The sequence below is a fragment of the Triticum dicoccoides genome, chromosome 7B (genome assembly GCF_002162155.2).
Source record: "Triticum dicoccoides isolate Atlit2015 ecotype Zavitan chromosome 7B, WEW_v2.0, whole genome shotgun sequence".
Taxonomy (NCBI): domain Eukaryota; kingdom Viridiplantae; phylum Streptophyta; class Magnoliopsida; order Poales; family Poaceae; genus Triticum; species Triticum dicoccoides.
In genome coordinates, this window is record NC_041393.1 from 752626740 (window position 1) to 752634365 (window position 7626).

Genomic DNA, 7626 nt, shown 5'->3' on the forward strand with positions numbered 1-7626 from the left:
GTGTTAATTTTGTCCTGGATTGTATGGTGTGTATGGTTTTGGCAGTTGATGCAATCTGCAGACAGGTTGTAGTACTTATCACCATGTGTATTTTGAACTGCTGTCCTGGCATTTGAATAGGTTGTAGTAGTCAGTGAAGAACTAGTATGGTGTTGAAAGAGTTGTGTTTTCTGAAGTTTGTTCTGCAAGTGGTGGGTTCATATTTGTTTTATTCGGTGAACTTGTAGTGTTCACATAGTTGAACTGATTGATTGTTCTTGTACTTTTTTGCTAATTATGATGTTGTTGCAGATGTTGGAGTGCCGGTGCCTCCTGATTCTGACAAATCAGAACGCTTTCAAGATCTTGTGAATGTTATGTTTGAGACACCAAATCCTCTAGAAGAACTTGCGAATGTTGCTGGTGTTTCCCTTATATTTGCTCTTTTTTTTATCAGCCTTTAATACATATATATGCTTAGTTTCATCAGTTGTTCCTTTTTGTTTGTGTCTGATGGTATGCGCTTTATTTATTTTTGTGTCTGCAATGTTAATTGTGTTTTAATTTTTTATGTGTGTGGTTATGTTATTGGTTTATGCAATTAATGACAGCCATGGTGTTCCAGAGGACATTGCTGATGTTGTTAAAGATATTAATGATGGGATGTATTCACTTAACGTTGATGATGGTGATGGCAGCTTGCAGTTGTCTATTACTCAGTCTCAAAGTGTTGATGGCACTGAGCCTGTTACCCAAGCTGAGTATGTTCCTATGCAGTTACAGCTCGAGGATGAAAGGATAAGAAAGAAGAAGTATGAATTCCAGAAGAGGAAGGAATTGGAACGGCATCAAAAGGTTGCCTGTGTGCCAGAAAGTGATGTTGATGTTGCTCAAGCTCCTAAATGTATAGGCGATGAAGGTGGTGACGCGGGTTTTTGAACTGTTCATGCCGGATCTCATGGAAGTGACATGCCTGTGAAGACAAACTTGATGCAAACTTGGTTGATGCAAGTGTTTGATCGTGATGGAGTTAATGAGAAGAAAGTTGTTTTGAAGAGGAAGATGTCAGACTGAAATCCTGACGGCACATAGAGGCGTAGCCCACGTGTGAAAGCTGGTCCCCAACCAGGTAGTAGCAAAGCTGATGCGGATAGTGTTGCTGTGAAAATTGGTCCAAGCAAACTTGGTGGCTCCGTTGTTCGTCGTAGTCCACGAGGTTTGACAAATAAGAAGCGTTCTTCGTCTCCTCTTCAAGAGCGGTCTTTGTTGAAAGAAAATAAGAAGCGTAAAGTTCATCCTGCAAAGGTGAACAAAGGTGTGAAGAAGCATGCTCGTGTTGAAGCTGAAGATGTTGCATCTGAAGAAGATGATATTGAAGTTGATTCAGAAGATGAATTTGCAGTGGTATGTGTTTTGTACTGCATGTGACTTGCTAGTTGTACTTGCATTGATTTAATTGTGTTTGGGCTGGTATGCTGGCCAGGTGAGGCTGGTCATTGTTTGCATCTATTTGATTGTGGTATTGATGTTGTTTTAATAGTTGAACTTGTGCAAACTTTTCTTTGGTTTACTTGCCTTCATATGCTTGGTTTGTTTCCTATATTCATTGTTTGTAGTGGTATGTGTTTTGTACTGCATGTGACTTACTAATTGTAATTGTAATGATTTAATTTGTGTTTGGGCTGGTATGCTGGCCAGGTGAGGCTAGTCATTGTTTTCATCAACTGAGGGAGGTACTGATGTTGTTTTAATAGTTGAACTTGTGTAATCTTTTTTTTACTTACATTCATATGCTTGTTTTGTTTTCTATATTCATTGTTTGCAATGGTATGTGTTTTGTACTACATGTGACTTACTAGTTGTTCTTGCAATGATTTAATTGTGTTTGGGCTGGTATTGCGGCCAGGTGAGGCTGATCATTGTTTGCATCAATTGAGGGGTGGTACTGATGTTGTTTTAATAGTTGAACTTGTGCAATATTTTTTTCTTTTTACTTGCATTCATTTGCTTGTTTTGTTTTCTATATTCATTTTTTTAAGGTGTGGCTTTTTTGTTTTCATTTACAGCCTGTTAGCGTTATGAGTCCGGTCAAGCCGGTGGGAGGCAATGCTGGAAAAGTTGCCTTGGATAAAGGTGACCAACGAAAATTGAACTTAACTGTGCGATGTTCGTTGAGAGAGGTTGAATATTGTGCTAGATTGCTCGAGAGTCGGCATGTGGCTAGGGTTCATGCATCTGGTTTTGGTTCTATTTTCAAGTGGAGGGTGAAGTCTAACATTTCCCGCCCTCTGATGGGAGTTTTATACCTGAGGATAGATTGTGATACAATGACTCTTGACATGGGTGAGGCTAATAAGAAGCTTCGCATCACTAGCGATGGTATACAACAATTATTTGGTTTCCCTCGTGGTGGTCATTCTGCGCCAAGGCCGTCAGAGGACGGATATGACAACGCTCTGATGAAGTTAAGATCGGAGCTTGACATTAGCAGGGACAAAGATATCAAGACAAAGGATTTGAGGAATAAGCTCAAGGTGCTCGTCAAGGATCCTAGCAAAGATGACCTTGCTCTGAAAGTGTTCTTCATGATTGTGTTTATGAAGGTTGTGTTGCCTGGTTCTGCCCTGCGTGTTTACAGAGAGGCAGCAATGTTTGAGGGTCTCGTCTTTCAGGACATGGCTAATATGGATTATTGCCAGTTGATGGTTGATGAGCTTAGAAGGGTTGTTGCCAAGTACCAAAATGGTGATACCATGGGGAAGGCAATCACAGGCTATGCCATAGGACCTGTACTAATGTACCTTGACTGCCTTATCCGTGGCAAGACTGCGGAGCCTGACATGCGAGTCCCCCGCATATGTTTCATGGATCACGCCAAGCTTTCTGATCTGGTTGATGCAGATTTGATAAAAAAAGGCAATGCAGATCCAAAGACTTGGATGTTTGGGAAGCTTCCCGTGAGTTTTGTTTGGTTTGTGTCTTGTGGACCTTTTTTTAATTTAGGTATAGCTATTTTTTGCTGTAGTGGACATGTGTACTGTAGAGTTGTCTGTTTATATTTTGTATGGTTTAGGTATGGTTTTTTAGTACTGTTGTTTCTTGTGTGGTTGAACTGAATAACTTTGTTCAACTGGCCTGTTGGTAAATACTAACAATTTGGCAATGATAGTTAAAGTTTATTAGTGGTGTTGATTTTAAATCTGTTAATATCATGATTTATTTTTCCCTATGTGTTGCATTGATTGATTAACTATTTTTCCCTTTTGTTTGTAGTGGAAAACTCAAGAGGAGGTTGTTTTTTCCGAGTGTATAAACGGCCAGTCCTGGAGATGCCGTCGTCTCAGGTTCCGAAGTTTTCATCTCTGCCCGATGAGTTGAGGGATGGCCGTGGTGTTGAGGGTGCTGGTTATGCCCCCCTGGCCCTAGTAATGCTAGTGCTTCACAGAGGCAGGGTTTTGGTATTGATGTTGTTGTTTCAGCGTTGGAGCGCGCTGAGCATATCTTAAGTAATATGTGTTCTGAGCTGCAAAAGGTCCCAATGACAGTTGAGCGTTTGAGCTGTATCAATGGTATCCTTTCTGAAGGTCATGAATTTAACGCTGAGGAAGTTGTTAACTACATTGAGATGGAGAGAATTTTAATCGGTGATATGCGTGACGGTGCCGCTAATCTAGTTCAGAGCTCGGTTCGTCTGTTGAACAACATGAACCGTTTCAGAACTACGCAAAACTCTCGCTGCAAGCCATATGAAGAAAGTGCAAATGTTGTTATCAAGCAGTTTGAGCAGGATGAGGCTGCTGCCACCGACAGCAAGGCTGGTGATGGTACTGAGGCTAATGTTTTTGATCACGAAACGAATGATGTTGGCTTTGAGCGTCCTGATGTTGATGTGAGTCAGTCCTCGGTGTTTGCAATTTTTACTTTGTTGTCCTGCTGTCAGTGTTGTAGTTGAACTTCCTCATCTTCATCTATTTATTAGTAATTTTCTTTCATGCAGATTGATCAGGATGAGGCTGCTGGCACCGATAGCAGGGCCGATGATCGTACTGAGGCTAATGTTTCTGATCAGCATACGAACGATGTTGGCTTGCAGCACCCTGTTGTTGATGTGAGTCAGTCCTCGTTGTTTGTATGTTTTTACTATGTTGTTCTGCTGTCAGTATTGTAGTTGAACTTCCTGATCTACATCTGTTTATTAATTTTTCTTTTCATGCAGGAGACCAGTCATAATGTTGAGGTTGATGTTGACCGTGGAGTTAATGATCCATCCACTGATAAGTGCAAGGTTATTTTTATTTTCATTGTGTTTATTCATATTTTCTTGAATTTTCATGCGCACCAATGTGTCTTGCTTGTTCATTTTTCTATCCCACACCGTTTAGAGTTTGCAAGGGGGTAGCTACCTTTTTTGTTACTGTTGTTTTAATTCCTTGTGTTTATTTTTGCTAATAATAGCATTGTTTTTTGCCTCATTACATTTTGAATCAGGGTGCTATTGTTGGCGATGAGCCTTGTTTGCCCGTTGATGATGTTGCTTTGAATGTTAGCAGCAGCAAGTTCGATGATGTTGCAGCGAATGCTTCCAAGGTTTATTTTTCTGTGAACCTCTTGGTAGCTTATTTTTTATTGTTAGTTTTGTTCATATTATTCACTTTTTCTGAATTTTTATTTTCGTCAGATTACTGATGTTGAACGTGGGGTTGTCCTTAGTGGTGGAGATGATGCTCATGATGTTCCATTGAGTAGTGGGCGTAATGTTGGTAGCAAAGTTGCTGATGAGGGTGCTGGTGCTGCCAGCATACTTGATTCCAAATCGCCTGGTGTTGGTATTGCTGGGAATGAAAATGTTTCTGGTTGTGAAGATTTGCCATCGGAGAATTTCCCGCCTGGAGGTCTTGATTACGGTGATGCATTGCAAGATGCTTCTAGCATGGAGGAGGTGCCATCCGAGGATGATGATTTACTTATGTCAATTTATTTTGACCCCTTGACGCAGGAGGCGCTCTTGTCGTCCCAGAATTTTCTTTCTACAGACCCTGAAAGCGCAGCAATATTGGTGTCCTCTCAAGATGTCCCATCGTCAAATCCTGAAACTGGAGGCATAATGGTCTCATCACAGGAACTACCGTCATCGTCAAACCCTGATAGTCCAGGTAAGCACTTGTAAATGGGGCGTACTTCTCAATTTTGGCATTTTGGACATGTTCTCTTGTAGTTGTTGAACTTATTATTTTTCATCATTTTTCTGCAAGCAGAAAGTGATAATGTTGTTAAGGTTGATACGTTTTTCTTTGCTGTTACGAGCTTGCGCATGAACCGTACTAAATGGTTAGTTTGGGATTTTGCCCGTACCATTTTTGTCTCTTTTTTTTCTCTCGTATGATTATTGTTGTTGTTGCAGTAGTTTTAATTCATGTAATTTTTTGTGTTTTTCTAGTCACAAGCCGATGTTTCAAAATAAAGAATGTGATGCCAGTGTTGGTTCTATTGCTAAAGCGTTTGTCCCCACTGGCATGCTCAACTCAGACAGTGCTGATGTTGTTTTATATTCTCTACGTCAGAAGTAACGAGACACTGACAAGTTCATAGTTCCCAGATGGGTGACGGTTAGTATTTTGCTTTTTGTAAATAGGATGATAACTTGTTTTGCCAATTTTCTAACTGTTGTTGTTCTTTTTGTACAACAGACCAAGATCCGTGATGGAAATATTGATTCCAATGTGTTAAATTGGTTCATGAGATCAGGTGCTGATGGTTTCGACCAAGTAGGTGAACTTGGACTTTTTGTACTCATCAACTAGAACTATCATGTTTTCTTTGCAGTTTAGGGAGGTGTGGGAATGAACTTGATTAGCCTGCTTTTACACCTGTACTTATGAATGATCCGTGCTTTTTATTAAAGCTGCACTTATTGTTGCAAGGAAACTGAACTGATATGATTGTTCCTCAATTTTGGGCGGTGGATATAATTTCTTTATGATTATGTGATTTTTTGTTTGTACTTCTGAATTTCAATTTCCCTCTTTTATTTTATTGTTTGGAGGCTGAATTTTTTGTTTCATTATGATTTGGTAAATTCATTTTTCCTCTGCAATTTTTTTTCAGCTTCTTTTCCCTACATTTGATGCGCCGTCATTTGTGGCTACCATGAAGCCTAGCGAAGAATCTGGGCATTGGTGCTTGGTTGTTCTGAATTTGAGGTTCCGTCGTTTCAAGTGTCTTGATTCACTCCGTGATGAAACCTGGGGTGATGCAGTTAGATTCTTAAGGAATATGACAGATAATATAAAGAAGCTTTGGAGGGAGTCCAGTGTAGACAGGGCCAAACCGTTCTCACCGGTGCATATTGATGGTTTCTCTTGCGAGTTTGTGCGGGTGCCTCAGCAGGAAAACACGTGAGTATCCGTTTTTAATGATTTTTGCTTGTTGTTTTTGTTGCTGGGTGGATGTTGTTCTTGTATTTTTTGGATTTTGTGTTGTACCATTTTTTTCCTTCGTTTACAGGCATGATTGTGGATTCTTTATGCTACAAAACTGCAAGACCTATTATTGCCGGGAGGATGGTGTAATTGAAATGGTCGATTACAGCCATGAAGACATTCTGGACATTAGGAAGACTTTGTTGTATACCTGCGCAACTAGCGATGTGTTTGATGTTGACTTCCGGGGTTTGTTTGGCATCGAACCATGTACGTGTGCATGGACTTTTGTATTTTTTTGCAGCTTGTACTTCTCTATTTAGTACTGTCATGAAATATGCATTTGAACTTACACTTTGTGCGGTCTTCCTTTTTTTATTTTTTCCACGTGAGTGGCTGGATCTTGGTGAGCATGACTACAGGTTCTTTGGTAGCCAGTTCTCGGAGCTCGAGCGTGTAGCTATTGATCTTAGCCAGGGGCGTTCTCCCGAAAAGACAAGATCTGGTGTTATGAAGGGGCGGTTGGGAGCTCTGAGAAGTTCTACGGCTGCTTGTGTAGAGAGCCCTACTACACCCAAGAATCCCATTGTCGAATTGATAGACAGCGATGATGATGTGTTTGACAAGATTGCTGGCGTTGGAAGAGTCATGAGGAGCGCTGCTGCCAAAGGTTTATCTCCCCTTGCTGGAATAGTGGCTCGTAGAGCTGGTGGTGCTAGGAAAGATCCTGCTTTGGATTCTGGCAATGTTGTAAGCACGAAGCGTGTGCCCAGAGCTCCTATAAAGTTTTGCTCCCCTGTGCAGCAGCTTCACCCTCATAAATTCACTCACCTGGACAAGGCTCGCAGGTTGTATAATCTGTTTCTTAGTGATGAATGGCGTGAGAAGTATGCCGAGTGAGTATCTCTCATTATTTTTCCTCTTCTTTTTCTTCTGTTGTTTGTAACTGCTAGCTAAATATGACCTGAACCGTTCCTTTTTATACAACTCGAACTGCTATGAATGCCTTATCTTGCTTCTCCTTCTTTTTGTTCTTGTGTGTGCTGCAGGAATACATTCTCAATGATACCTCAGCCTGATGAAAGCGTAACTAACTTCACTGGGAATCGCATCTGGGAAGTTTTTTCACCTGGGCAAATGATGGAGGGTGATGTAATGGACTTCCTCATTGATGATTGGAAGCAAGATCCCGAGAGAAATGTTGATTTCACATCTGGGAAAAGGATAT